This window comes from Geotrypetes seraphini, chromosome 2, assembly GCF_902459505.1.
Source record: "Geotrypetes seraphini chromosome 2, aGeoSer1.1, whole genome shotgun sequence".
In the NCBI taxonomy this organism is placed as follows: Eukaryota; Metazoa; Chordata; class Amphibia; order Gymnophiona; family Dermophiidae; genus Geotrypetes; species Geotrypetes seraphini.
In genome coordinates this window covers 494450632-494465277 of record NC_047085.1, presented here as the reverse complement: position 1 = coordinate 494465277, position 14646 = coordinate 494450632, and the positions used below count along the sequence as shown (strand labels likewise).

The following is a 14646-nucleotide window of genomic DNA, read 5'->3' as shown; positions in this document are numbered from 1 at the left end:
GCAAAGTGGGTAATTAAATAAATTTACTTTAAAAGCAGCACATGAGACATAATAAAGCATGCGTACAGCAGAAACCATAGAGTAAGTCAGTGTTTTTAAAGTTATATAAGACTACAACAAAGTAGCCACCAATGAAAGCAAAATAAAATGTATAAACAAAATAATTCCCAGGATGTCCGGGGTGGTACTTGGAGATACCTCCCAGGAAAGAGACTTGGGAGTTCTGATTGACAAGTCGATGAAGCCGTCTGCATAATGTGCTGCGGCGGCAAAAAGGGCGAACAGAATGCTAGGAATGATTAAGAAGAGGACCACGAACTGATCGGAGAAGGTTATCATGCCGCTGTACTGGGCCATGGTACGCCCTCACCTGGAGTACTACGTCCAGCACTGGTCACCGTACATGAAAAAGGACACGGTACTACTCGAAAGGGTCCAGAGAAAAGCGACTAAAATGGTTAAGGAGCTGGAGGAGTTGCTGTACAGTGAGAGATTGGAGAAACTGGACCTCTTCTCCCTTGAAAAGAGGAGCCTGAGAAGGGGACATGATCAAAACATTCAAGATACTGAAGGGAATAGACTTAGTAGATAAAGACAGACTGTTCACACTCTCCAAGGTAGGGAGAATGAGAGGGCACTCTCTAAAGTTGAAAGGGGATAGATTCTGTGCACCCAGAGAGTGGTGAAGAGTTGGAATGCTCTTCTGGAGTCTGTTGTAGGGAAAAACACCCTCCAGGGTTTGAAGACTAAGCTGGACAAGTTCCAGGTGAGGCTGGACTCATTTAGAGCACTGGTCTTTGACCTGGGGGCTTGCTGGGCAGGATGGACCACTGGTCTGACCCAGCAGCGGCAACTCTTATATTCTTATGTTCTAAAGGGCCGCGAAGGTAAGGGGGAGGGAGGGAGATAGATTTCGCCAGAGGTAGGAAGGGAAGGAGGCCGCGTAAGCGATCGGTGACCGTGCGCCTTCCCTCCCTTAAGTTTCTTTACGCCGTGAAGATAAGAGGGATGGAGATTCTCGGGCCGCTGGAGGGCGGTGAGGTGGCGAGAGGGAAGGGTGGATGCTACGGGGACGGGGCGGTGAAGGTGGGGACAGGGCGGTGACGGGGACGGTGGTCCGATGACGGGGACTGATTTTTTTCCCCCCCGTGTCATTCTCTAATTTACATTACGTAGGTATTTAAACGTCTCTATCATATCTCCCCTCTCCCGCCTTTCCTCCAAAGTATACAGATTGAGATCTTTAAGTCTGCCCCCAATAGCAAGGAAATAAGGGGACTCATTTAAAGAAGCTGCCTGTGAGGTGAGAATGGCCCTTGAAGATTCTCAGCTAGGGTAAGAGTGAGTAAACGTGCCAGACGGAAGGGGAAGAGAGGACGTGTTCAACATCTACATAGGAGACTTGACAGAAGGGCTCCGAGGAAGAATAACTTTATTCGCCGATGATGCCAAGCTAAGCAATGTAGTGAACAAGAGCACAACAGACAATAATTCAATGGCAGATGACATGATGCATGACCTACTTCTACTGGAGCACTGGTCTAGGTCCTGGCAACTCAGTTTCAATGCCAAAAAATGCAAAGTCATGCACCTGGGAAGCCGAAATCCACGCAAACTTTACACCCTAAATGGCGAGATCTTGACAAAAACTGAAGCAGAAAGAGACTTAGGAGTGATTGTCAGGGAAGACATGAAGTCTGCAAATCAAGTTGAGCAAGCTTCATCCAAAGCAAGGCAAATCATAGGTTGCATACGCAGGAGTTTCGTTAGCCGTAAACCGGAAGTCATTATGCCACTGTATAGATCCATGGTGAGACCGCACCTGGAGTACTGTGTACAATTTTGGAAGCCACATTACCGCAAGGATGTACTGAGACTGGAATCGGTCCAGAGAATGGCCACCAGGATGGTCTCGGGACTCAAGGAGCTCCCGTACGAGGAGCGGTTAGGGAAGTTGCAGCTCTACTCACTCGAGGAACGTAGAGAGAGGGGAGATATGATCGAGACATTCAAGTACCTCACGGGTCGCATCGAAGTAGAAGAGGATATCTTCTTTTTCAAGGGTCCCGCGGCAACAAGGGGACATCAGTGGAAAATCAGGGGCGGGAAACTGCACGGTGACACTAGGAAGTTCTTCTTCACAGAAAGGGTGGTTGATCGCTGGAATAGTCTTCCACTTCAGGTTATTGAGGCCAGAAGCGTGCAAGATTTTAAGGCCAAATGGGACAAACATGTGGGATCTATCCGCAAAGATAGATAGGGAGGGTCATTGGAGTGGGCAGACTTGATGGGCCGTGGCCCTTATCTGCCGTCTATTTCTATGTTTCTATGTTTCTATGTGGCCAAGTGAGAACCAGGGGGCGCCTGGGTTCAAATCCCAGAGGGAGATCAGATTGTAAGCTCTACTGAGCAGAGACCATCTCTTGAATGTGCAGCGCTGCATACGTCCGGCAGCACTATAGAAATGATGAGCAGCGGTCGTAGTAAGTCACTTGAGCTCCCCGGGGCCTCAGCCACCCACTCGGGAGGGGGGGGGGGAAACGACTCTACAGATCACCTGAAGAGAGGCGCTGGGAGGATGTGTGCGAAGCGCGCTTCCATACTGGGGGGTGGTGGTGCGTGCATTTGCCACTATAGAATGCTGCTGGAAGTCCGCAGTTAGACGCCTTAAATTTAGGAGCGAGTTGAACGGCAGGTGTGGAGCGCTTGCGCTGGACTGCTGACCGATTTTAAGGGGCTCTTCTCGCAAGTGCTAGGCGTTGCTCCTGTGCCTGTTCGTAAGCCTTCTCGGGTCCACATACCACCCTTGTAGTTGCCTAGCTTGGATTTTGTGCGTCGTTTACAAACGCAGACAGAGCAGTTGCATGCATAGGACCACGGCGGAACGCGACCTAGGGGTGATCATTAGTGAGGACATGAAGGTTGCCAATCAAGTGGAGAAGGCTTCCTCCAGGGCAAGACAAATGATGGGGTGTATCCGCAGAGGTTTCGTCAGCAGGAGACCTGAAGTTATGATGCCGTTGTACAGAGCCATGGTGAGGCCTCACTTGGAGTACTGTGTTCAGTTTTGGAGACCACACTATCGAAAGGACGTGCTGAGGATCGAGTCGGTTCAGCGAACGGCCACCAGGATGGTCTTGGGGCTCAAGGATCTCACGTATGAAGAAAGATTAAAAAAATTGCGGCTGTACTCACTTGAGGAAAGAAGAGAACGGGGAAATATGATTGAAACATATAAGTACATCACGGGACGCATCGAGTCGGAAGATGATATCTTCTGGCTCATGGGACCCTCGACCACCAGAGGGCATCCGCTGAAAATCAGGGGAGGGAAGTTTCATGGCGACTCCAGGAAGTACTTCTTCACCGAAAGAGTAGTGGATCATTGGAACAGACTCCCACTCCAGGTGATAAAGGCCAGAAGCGTGACGGATTTTAAGAGAAAATGGGATACTCACGTGGGATCTTTAAGGGAGTAAATTCAGGGGAGGGGATACTTGGAATGGGCAGACTTGGTGGGCTATAGCCCTTTTCTGCTACTTTTTTCTATGTTTCTATGTTTCTAACTGGTAATCAGTGCCACTTGAACACAGATGATAGCCCGTTATTGCTTCTGAATGCCAATTAGCAGCTATTTTAACTAGGGCTGCATTTCAATTAAAGTTCTAATTGCAATCAATTGTGCAATTAAAGGTATGTTATTTCCCCCCCCCCTCCCCTCCCCCTGCAGCTCCTTGTGACTCTGGGTAAGTCGGGGAGAAAAAAAAATCCAACATACCTTTCATTAGGGTTACTAGGTTTCTCTGGACATAACCCTCTTTTTGAGGACTGTGGTGGGAAGTCCAGATGGCTTTATAATTTTATAACTTTTGTCCGGGGAAACCGGACATCTAGTATCCCCTAAGCAGCTTACGCACCAATCTGGAGTCCTTCTGCCCTCCCCCACCCTCCCCCTTGCAGGATCTGGTGTTTGCTCACCCGGTGCTGCTGTAAGTCTTTGGGCCGTTGGCACCATGACTGAAGTAAAGTCGCTGCCTTCGGTGACCCGGGAGCTCCTCCTCTGCTACCGCTTCCTGCCCCCGCATAGGCAGAAAGCAGAAAGAAAGCTTTCAGGTTGCCGAAGGCAGTGTGTTTACTTCAGTCACGCTGCCGACAGCCCAAAGACTTGCAGCTGTGCCAGGTGAGCAAGCATCGGATCCTGGAGTGGTACAGAGGGTGATAGAGATGCTGGGCCGCGGCGATGGGGAGAAAAGGGAAAGAAAGATGCCAGACCTCCAGAAGAGAGAATGGAAGAGGCAGATAAAGATGCCAGACCACTGGAGGGGGAAAGAGAAGGAGAGAGATGTTAGACCAGGGAAAAGGAGGAGGGAGGAATTCCAGATTATGTCAGGGGGAGGGGAAGGGAAAGACAGATGCCAGACCACAAAGGGGGAGGAGGGAAAGGAAGAGGGGATAGAGATGCCAGACTGAGAAAAAGAGGATAAAGATCCCAGACCTTAGGCCAGAGAAAGGGGGAAGACAGATGTCAGACCATAGGATGGGGAAAGAGGAGGAGATAGTATATAGGGATGGAGGGCAGAGATTTAGTAAAGGGGAATGCGAGGGGTGCAGACCGCCCCAGGCGCCAAGTCAGTGGGGCGCTGGTACCTCTCTGCCCCGCCACACCATGCTCTGCTCGCTCCATCCCTCCCTCCACCCCTTACCTCTGAATTTTCTTCGATAGCACGAACAACTTCTACCTGTTGCTTGTGCCAGCCTGGTTCCTCTCTGAATCACTTCCGGGTCACAGGGACAGGAAGTGACATCAGAGGGAAATCCAATTCTGGCACAAGGAGCATGCTGCAGAAGCCATTCACGCTAGTGGAAATTAAGAGGTAGGGGAGGAGGGAGAGCGCAAGTGTGGAATGGGGGGCGGGAGGGAGCGGGGGGCATGGAAGGAGTGGGGGAGTGGAGGGGTGGGCACGTGGTGGGGAGGGTGCCACCTTACTGGATGCCTACCTTTACTACACCACTGATGGAGGAGAAGGGGAGAGGGAAGGATGGGGAAGGGCAGAGAGATGGAAGAAATGCTGTTTATGGATAGATGGGAAGAAGGGAAAAGGAAGAGGGGGGAGATGGCACACATGGATGATGAGGACGGGCAGAGAGAGAGAGGAAATCTGGTAACCCTATCTTGTATCACCAATTAATTGTGATTACAAATTATAATCAAAATTAAAGAATAAAAACTAATGAAAGGATAAAAAATACAAATTGTCAAATTGCAAATTGCAAATTAAAGAAACTAAAACAGCAAACAGCTTTAGTTTTCCCAGCCTACTTCAGAAAAGCAAACGCTGCTTTAAAAATGAAAGTATACTTGTAACTGACAGTATTCTATAACTTGTGCATTAAGCATAAAATTGTGTTTACAAATTTAGAGAATTAGAAGGTAAAACAACAAACTCCTTGAGTAATGGATGTATTGTACCTGAGTCCTTATCACCCTGTTCAGCACTGTGTATGGCTGGTAGTTGCACATAAGAAAATAAGAGTAGCCTTACTGGGTCAGACCAATGGTCCATCAAGCCCAGTAGCCCGTCATCTCGGTGGCCAATCCAGGTCCCTAGTACCTAGCCAATACCCAGAGTAGCAACATTCCAGCATCTCAAAGAATAGCAAGATTCCAGAACACCAATGAGAGCAGCATTCCAGAGCTGAGATTGTGATGTCATAATGCCTCAGCGCCAACCTTATCAGTGATGTTACAATGGTTTGATTGTCCTATACGTAGTACACATAAGAATACATTACATTAGTTATTTCTATTCCGCCAATACCTTGCGGTTCAAGGCAGATTACATAAGATTTATCAGGAGTTACAAGAATTGTAACTTTACATAAGAATTGTCATAGGAATTACGTAGGAGTTATATAAGAATTGTCGGTAACTTGAGGCGATACATGTTGGGTAATTAGAAACATTTTAGGCTTGAAAGGGGTAGTGGGTGTGGTGGGTGGAGATTGAGAAGGAACTGGTTGTGTTAAATAGGTTTTATGTATTTTTTGAAGAGTAGGGTTTTAGTTTCTTTTTTGAAGGTTTTGTAGTCTGTGGTCGAGGACAGCAGATTGGTGATTTGTCTGTCTAGTTTTGCTGCTTTGGAGGCCATTAGATTGTCATATAGTTTTCTTGGTTCACGGAAGTTTCGCCCCCCACATTTCGCCCCCGCACATTTCGCCCCCCGGATGTTTCGCCCCCACACATTTCGCCCCCGCACATTTCGCCCCCCGGATGTTTCGCCCCCACACATTTCGCCCCTGCACATTTCGCCCCTGAGTGTCAGACTATTCCTCTCGCAGGCGATTTCTTTGCCGACACGACGGCAGGCTACAAATTCAAAGTGCACAGCTGGCTGTTCTCACTGCCTCTAATGTCGGCCCTGCAGCTCCGGACTTCCCCACACCTGCTCTCTCCCCCCCCCCCCCCCCCCCCGATCACTATTATTTTAAATGTTATGGCAGCCACGGCGCTGTATCCATCGGAGGAGACTTCTAACCTCGGCCATGAAGTTGCTGTTGCAGGAAGAGTTCCGGGGCAGGCCGAGGTTAGAAGTCTCCTCCGATGGATACAGCGCCGTGGCTGCCATAACATTTAAAATAATAGTGATCGGGGGGGGGGGGGGGGGAGAGAGCAGGTGTGGGGAAGTCCGGAGCTGCAGGGCCGGCGTTAGAGGGAGTAAGAGCTGATGGTGCCACAGGGTCCCGCGTTGGGGGGGGGGAGGGAGGAAGAAAGAAGATGGGGGTCATAATCCAACGCTACCTCGGCCTGAGGTGTGGGGAAGTCCGGAGCTGCAGGGCCGGCGTTAGAGGGAGTAAGAGCTGATGGTGCCACAGGGTCCCGCGTTGGGGGGGGGGGGGGAGGAAGAAAGAAGATGGGGGTCATAATCCAACGCTACCTCGGCCTGAGGTGTGGGGAAGTCCGGAGCTGCAGGGCCGGCGTTAGAGGGAGTAAGAGCTGATGGTGCCACAGGGTCCCGCGTTGGGGGGGGGGAGGGAGGAAGAAAGAAGATGGGGGTCATAATCCAACGCTCAGGGGCGAAATGTGCGGGGGCGAAATGTGTGGGGGCAAAACATCCGGGGGGCGAAATGTGTGGGGGCGAAATGTGGGGGGCGAAATGTGAGGGGCGAATTGCTGGGGGCGAAATGTGGGGGGCGAACCTTCCGGATCCCAGTTTTCTTCATTTGACATTTTTGGTTGGTGGGTGTGTGAATAGTGAGTGGGTTCTCCTGTGTCTGGTGAACCCTCTCACTATTCACACACCCACCAACCAAAAATAGAATAGCCTTCATGGGTCAGACCAATGGTCCATCAAGCCCACTAGCCCGTTTTCACGGTGGCCAATCCAGGTCACTAGTTCCTGGCCAAAGCTCAAGGAGTAGCAACATTCCAGAGCTGAGATTGTGATGTCATAATGCCTCATTCCACCAATGCCTAAGAGCCAATCTCATCAGTGATGTTACAATGGCTTAATGGTCCTATACTTGGCACTGCCATACTGGGTCAGACTAATAGTCCATCAAGCCCAGTAGCCTGTTCTCACAGTGGCCAATCCAGGTCACTAGTACCTGGCCAAAACCCAAGCAATATTCAATGCTACCAATCCAGGGCAAGCAGTGGCTTCCCCCATGTCTTTCTCAATAACACCTATGGACTTTTCCTCCAGGAACTTGGCCAAACCTTTCTTAAAACCAGCTACGCTATCCGCTCTTACCACATCCTCTGGCAATGCTTTCCAGAGCTTAACTATTCTCTGAGTGAAAAAAATTTCCTCCAATTGGTTTTAAAACTACAGTATTTCCCTTTAACTTCATCGAGTGTCCCCTAGTCTTTGTCATTTTTGTATGGTTTGTGGATGGGTGGTGTGTGTGTGTTGATGTCTTCCTGGCTGTGCTTAGGTGGCAGGGGACTTTGGGGGTAAAAGACAAAACAAGCGATTGAAGGGCTCGGGCTATAGCTTTCTGTTTGGTGCATCTATGGACGATGTTACCCGCTGTACGGCTGAATACCAGTGGAAGTGCTTTCCGCGCTATTCATCTTGTTTACTGTTTGTTTGGCGGATTTTGCTTGGCGTGCTTTGATGCTCCATATGTGTGCAACTGTTTATCTGATTGATTGATTGATTAAAAAAATTTATATACCGCATACAACTATGCGGTTTCAATATCACATACATAAAAACTTGTTTCCCTACGATTAAAAAAAAAAAATAGCTAAGAAGAAAAAGTTAAAAAAATTTAAATTGAATCAGGTTGGGCAGACTGGATGGACCATTTGGGTCTTTATCTGCCGTCATCTACTATGTTACTATGTCTAAACAACATCATTAATCGTCCCTGTTATAAACAAATTCAATCAATTCAGAAATACAAGCAAACTTTAAATCATTCATTGCTGTCAAAAAAATTATAAAAAGCGATTATCAGCTGAAATATATCTTAGCATAAGAAGGCATTGGCAAATCATTGAGTTTTCAGCATTTTCTTAAAATTTATCCTCCCCATACAAAACCGCAGGATCCCAGGCAAGGCATTCCATAGTTCTACGCCAGCCACATATATCATTGATGCTCCGATCCTAGCATGCCTAGTCGACATTCTACCCTCCAAACTTATTTACATCTCTAAGCTCTCTTCTCGGTTTATAGATCTCAAAGAATTCTTGTAAGCTCTTTGGGGAAGCATGTACCTTCTGTGTTGTTATTCAGTCACTATTCAGTCTTACTGCCTCTTCCATTTGATTCCTTAATAAACACGATTTAAAAAACAAAAAAAGACATTCTTTTTTTTTTTTTTTATTAATTCTTTATTCGTTTTAAAACTTTCATCAAGTGTACAAAAATTGCAACACAATAACATAGATTTAAACACTTGTACATCTTATTGTTATATCTTATAATTGCAAATATAACCCTCCCTCTCCCATCCTGAAATCCCTCTAGTAATTTTTATTTTTCATATAACAGAAACCCTCCCCCCACCCCACCCTTATCTTACATATTAAATATAGAAATATTAGAAAAATGGCATCAATCGTGACAAAAGGACGTTAATGGTTCCCAAATTTTAATAAAGACATTCAGGGACACACTTAAAGATCTTCAATAGGAATACTTTTGAGGAAAGGCAGAATAGGGGCAATATGATAGAGGCGTTTAAATACGCACGTGGCATAAATATGCATGAGGCGAGTTTCTTTCAATTGAAAGGAAACTCCAGAGTGAGATGGCATAGGATGAAGTTAAGAGGTGAGAGACTCAGGAGTAATCTAAAGAAATACTTTTTTACAGAAAGGGTGCTAGATTGGACTGGATTTATTACGCTTGATATACCACTAGGACAAATATATGGTTCATAGACAATTGCGCGCATATTGTGCTGAACGTGCGCGTGGCCTTCGTTCGCCAGGCGCCATCTAAGGGGCGCGCTGAATTGTCATTGCGCTGAGTTATCGTTGCACTCAATTGTCTCGCGCTCAGTTATCGTTGCGCTCAATTGTCTTGCGCTGAGTTATCCTTGCGCTCAATTGTCTCGCGCGCTATTGTCTTTGCGCTGAGTTGTCTTCACGTTTTTGTCCGCGCGCGATTGTCTTGCGCGCAATTGACCTGTCACCCAAATATATATATATATAAAAAGGCAACAAGATACACACATCACACTTCTGCCTCCATCCCTGGGAATGCGTACAAGCGGCACACATGCAAGAAGGCGTGATCTTGTCGCACACATACTTACGTGCATGTAAATATCTGCCCAGTTTTATTTTAAAAAAAAACCCCACACACACTTAAAACCATTTGATGCATGCAAGAATCTTTATAAAATTATCCCTTCTGTCTTTTTGAATTCATTACTATTTTTATCTCCTTCTCCTGCTCTGGGAGGCGTTCCAAGCATCTGCCACCGTTCTCGTGAAAAAAAATATCTCCTGCTGTTGCTCCTGAGGCTACCTCCTGGCAGCTTCATGTCATGACACATAGCTCTACATCGGGGGTCACCAAAGTTCCTCCTTGAGGGCCGGAATCCAGTTGGGTTTTCAGGATTTCCCCAATGAATATGCATGAGATCTATATGCATGCACTGCTTTCAATGCATATTCATTGGGGAAATCCTGAAAATCCAACTGGATTGCGGCCCTCAAGGAGGGACTTTGAGATCCCTGTCTAAGTTGTTTTAATTTTTAAGCTGTAAAATAATAACTTTACTTTTATATGTACATCGCCTAGATTAGTTTTATCGGTGATACTATCAAATTTTAAATAAACCTGAAACCTGGATATCTTGAAAACCTGACTGGCAAGGGGGTACTCCAGGACTGACTTGGGAAACACTGCGTTAGTGCACCTTAGTTTAAGGATTCCTTAGGTCAGGGGTCTCAAAGTCCCTTCTTGAGGGCCGCAATCCAGTCAGGTTTTCAGGATTTCCCCAATGAATATGCATGAGATATATGTGCATGCACTGCTTTCAATGCATATTCATTGGGGAAATCCTGAAAATCCTGAATCCCGACTGGATTGCGGCCCTCAAGGAGGGACTTTGAGATCCCTGATTTACTCCTTCTTCTATCAGTGGCTAGAAAACAGAACATAGGTCTAGCTCAGGGGTGGGCAACTCTGGTCCTCGAGGGCCGGAATCCAGTTGGGTTTTCAGGATTTCCCCAATGAATATGCATGAGATCTATTTGCATGCGCTGCTTTCAATGCATATTCACTGGGGAAATCCTGAAAACCCGACTGGATTGCGGCTTTGGGAACCCCTGCTCTACAGCTTTCTCTCCCTTGGAAAAGGTTTGGCCTTGGAGCGTTAATGCTTTAAAGTGTTTACACATCTGTATCACCGCTTCAAGGTACTCTGTGGCTTAGCCCCTAAATACATAACAGACCTCTTCTCTTTCATTACCAAACAGACACAAGCGAAGCTCACACCCGAACTTTATTTCTCCACTGGTTAGAGGTTGCAAATTTAAAAGTCATCACCAACATCTTCTCGCACATCAAAGCAGCATTATGGGGTAAAGACCTTGAACAATTGCTCGTGCCCACTACCTATGGAGAATTCAGGAAACGCCTAAAAACACATCTGTTCCTGAAATACTTAGGGAACCAACCTATTCAATCTTAGTCCTCAACAAACGATCGCTAGAACTATCAATCTTTAAGTCTGTACTTTCTTTATTCCATTCAATCTGTAACATTTCTAATCATTGTAAACCGCATAGAACTTCACGGTCCTGCGGTATATAAACTGTTATTATTATAAGCTTTCTGCGCTCCTGTCTGGGCTCGCGCCGATCTCCGGGTGGCTGCAGTCAGCTCTCGCGGGACTCACGGGAGCTGACTGCGGCCCTTCGGGGGTTGGCGCGGGCCCAGGCGGAAATGCGGAGGACTTGCTCCTGATCTCTGCACTTCTGGCCTGTGCGCTGCTGTCTGGGAAAGATGGGAGGAATTAAAAAAAGGTACTGAGGGGTACGTGGGGATGATCTGGAACAACTGCTTATGCCTACTACTTATGGGGAATTTAGGAAACACCTAAAAACATCTGTTCCTGAAATATTTAGGCAACTGACCTGCATAATCTTAGTCCACAATAACTGATCTCTAGAGCTGTTTTATCACTAGCTCTTAACCCTGTTAATTCTACTCAATCTGTAGCATCTTTTAATCATTGTAAACCGCATAGAACGTCACGGTCCTGCGGTATATAAACTCTTATTATTATTATTATCCCATACTAGAGCATGAGTCTCTTCAAGCACAGATCCTGCCCTGTATGGATTGGGGCAACGATGCTGTCTGTGGCTTTGGAATGCGCTGCCTGGAATTCTGCGATATTGCGCTGGGAAGACGAATTTCGAGAGAATGTTGAAAACGCAACTGTTTGTTAATGCCTTCCCGGGTTAGTTTTGTTGAAACCTGATTTGCAGTCGTCTGTATGGAGCTTAAGTTGATTTGTGTGTAATTTTGTAAACCGCAGAGTTAATATGCGGTGTATAACAAATTTTTAAACAAATAAAATAAATAATTAATGCCTTTGATGAGTTTGTCAAAAACCATCACAAGTGAAGTGTCAAGTATCTATCTTTTTGTAGGCCAGAAATTAAATCCTAAACGACCTTATTATGTGAACCCCCTTTAATCATGAAAGCAGTATCCTGCAAATGTCCTCCATGAGCTAGCCGTCAGGGCATTTCATGGCGGGAGGCTCTGCGGGGAGTACAGGAGATGAACCTGCTTCTGAGAGGAGCCGGCTCGCTAGGCTCTGATCACAACCTCTCCTTCCTTTTGTCGATCCGGTACGTGTCGCATCTTCAGACGAGGGTACGTGAACAGCAGGACAACATCGAGAGAGCCTGGCTTATGGATTCACTGCACTGGCAACGTCTCCCTCGCTCTTTGCTCACTCTTTGAAGGTCTTCACACTCCAGCGAGATCCTGAATTAATGCCTGGCTGTGATTTATGTGCGAAGTGACCATCCCAGGCAGAGGTCAGACGTGGTGTCTGAGCCGGAATGGTGTGCAAGTCGCTTTTTTTTTTTTTTTTCTTAAATGGTGCTATCAATTATCGAAGCAGAATAATAGAGTGTGCCGAAGCAAGCACCCAAATTAATTTTATCAGGAGAGGGATTAAATTCTCCTAAATGTTGTTGAATTCACAAAGCCCTCCATCTTTCCCTCCCTTCCCTACTCCCTGACCCTTAGACACAATTTGGGATGGGCAAGGGCCCTTCTCCAATTAGGTACTAATGCTGAATTAGTCCCCATCACTACTGCCTGTATGATATCCTTACATTTCACATTTATTTCGTATATGCGTTGTCTCCCCAAAATAAACAGGAAAGCTATACCTCTGCTACCCCTGCCTAAAGGAGGAAAAAGAAGATTGTGTCCCAGTGTACGAGACATGTAGCCCTTTTCCCCCAAGCAATTCAGATCTAATCTGTGTCAAAACGAGGAGTGGATCAGCCTGTTCTCAACCCTCGGGTAAGTTGTCATCCTGAGTTACGTTGCTTCAGTCTCTCACATAAAGGCCATCTCAAGGGTTTCTGACACCCTAGGCAGGGCAGGATTAATTCTTTGGTGGTCCCGAGGCACAAAAGTACACTGGGCCCCCTACCCACAGCCCCACCTACTCCCCCACCCTTCTCACAGCCCCGCCTACCCACTCCCCACCCAGATAGCACTGTAAATATTACACTGGACCCTAAACACTATTACACCACCTAATGGAAAAACAAAACAAAACACTTTACTATCACAAGATTTCTACACAAAAACTACATGCTAGACAGGGCTGCCCAGGTCCGGTCCTCGAGTGCTACTGGCAGGCCAGGTTTTCAGGATATCCACAATGAATACGCATTGTGGATATCCTGAAAACCTGGCCTGCCAACAGATCTCGAGGGTCTGGACTTGGGCAGCCCTATGCTAGAGGAATACCACATCCTGGCCACACAGATCATAGGCCTAGATTCACTAGACCAGGGGTAAGCAATTTCAGTCCTCGAGAGCCGGAGCCAGGTCAGGTTTTCAGGATATCCACAATAAATGTATGTAAGATAGATTTGCATCTCAAGGACGCAGTGCGTGCAAATCCATCTCATACATATTCATTGTGGGTATCCTGAATACCTGACTTGGCTCCGGCTCTCGAGGACCAGAATTGCCCACCCCTGCACTAGACTCACCTTTCCGATCCGATCCGTGGGTGATCTGTGGCCGAGTCTTGCTGGGCGACCGATTCACTAAACAGTCCTCGTGCAAATTATTTGATTGGAGGCACGCCCCACGCCAACCGCATGGATCGCTGCAGAGCGATCCAGATGCATGCGCAGACCGCACAAGTGAGGTCAAAACAAAGGGGGGGGAGTTACAGACCACGCTGCAGCCAGATATACAGAACACGCTTTTAACCCGCAGAGAGCAGGAAAGTCGGTTAGGACAGGACGGCAGAGAGCAGGAGAGTCGTTTGGGACAGGGCAGAAGAGAGCAGGAGAGTCGTGTGGGACAGGGCGTGAGAGAGCAGGAGAGTCATTTGGGACAGGGCGGCAGAGAGCAGGAGAGTCGTTTGGGACAGGGCGGCAGAGAGCAGGAAAGTCGGTTAGGACAGGACGGCAGAGAGCAGGAGAGTCGTTTGGGACAGGGCGGCAGAGAGCAGGAAAGTCGGTTAGGACAGGGCAGCAGAGAGCAGGAGAGTCGTTTGGGACAGGGCGGCAGAGAGCAGGAGAGTCGTTTGGGACAGGGCAGAAGAGAGCAGGAGAGTCGTTTGGGACAGGGCGGCAGAGAGCAGGAGAGTCGTGTGGGACAGGGCGTGAGAGAGCAGGAGAGTCGTTTGGGACAGGGCGGCAGAGAGCAGGAAAGTCGGTTAGGACAGGACGGCAGAGAGCAGGAGAGTCATTTGGGACAGGGCGGCAGAGAGCAGGAAAGTCGGTTAGGACAGGGCAGCAGAGAGCAGGAGAGTCGTTTGGGACAGGGCGGCAGAGAGCAGGAGAGTCGTGTGGGACAGGGCGTGAGAGAGCAGGAGAGTCGTTTGGGACAGGGTGGCAGAGAGCAGGAGAGTCGTGTGGGACAGGGCGTGAGAGAGCAGGAGAGTCGTGTGGGACAGGGCGTGAGA

At 47.7% G+C, this 14646-nt stretch overlaps 1 protein-coding gene across 6 annotated transcripts in view; it reads left to right on the top strand.

Moving 5' to 3' along the window:
• The window catches only part of CSPG5 (chondroitin sulfate proteoglycan 5), a 114819-nt gene that overhangs the window by 71170 nt on the left and 29003 nt on the right, over nucleotides 1–14646 (top strand). The window lies entirely within an intron of this gene.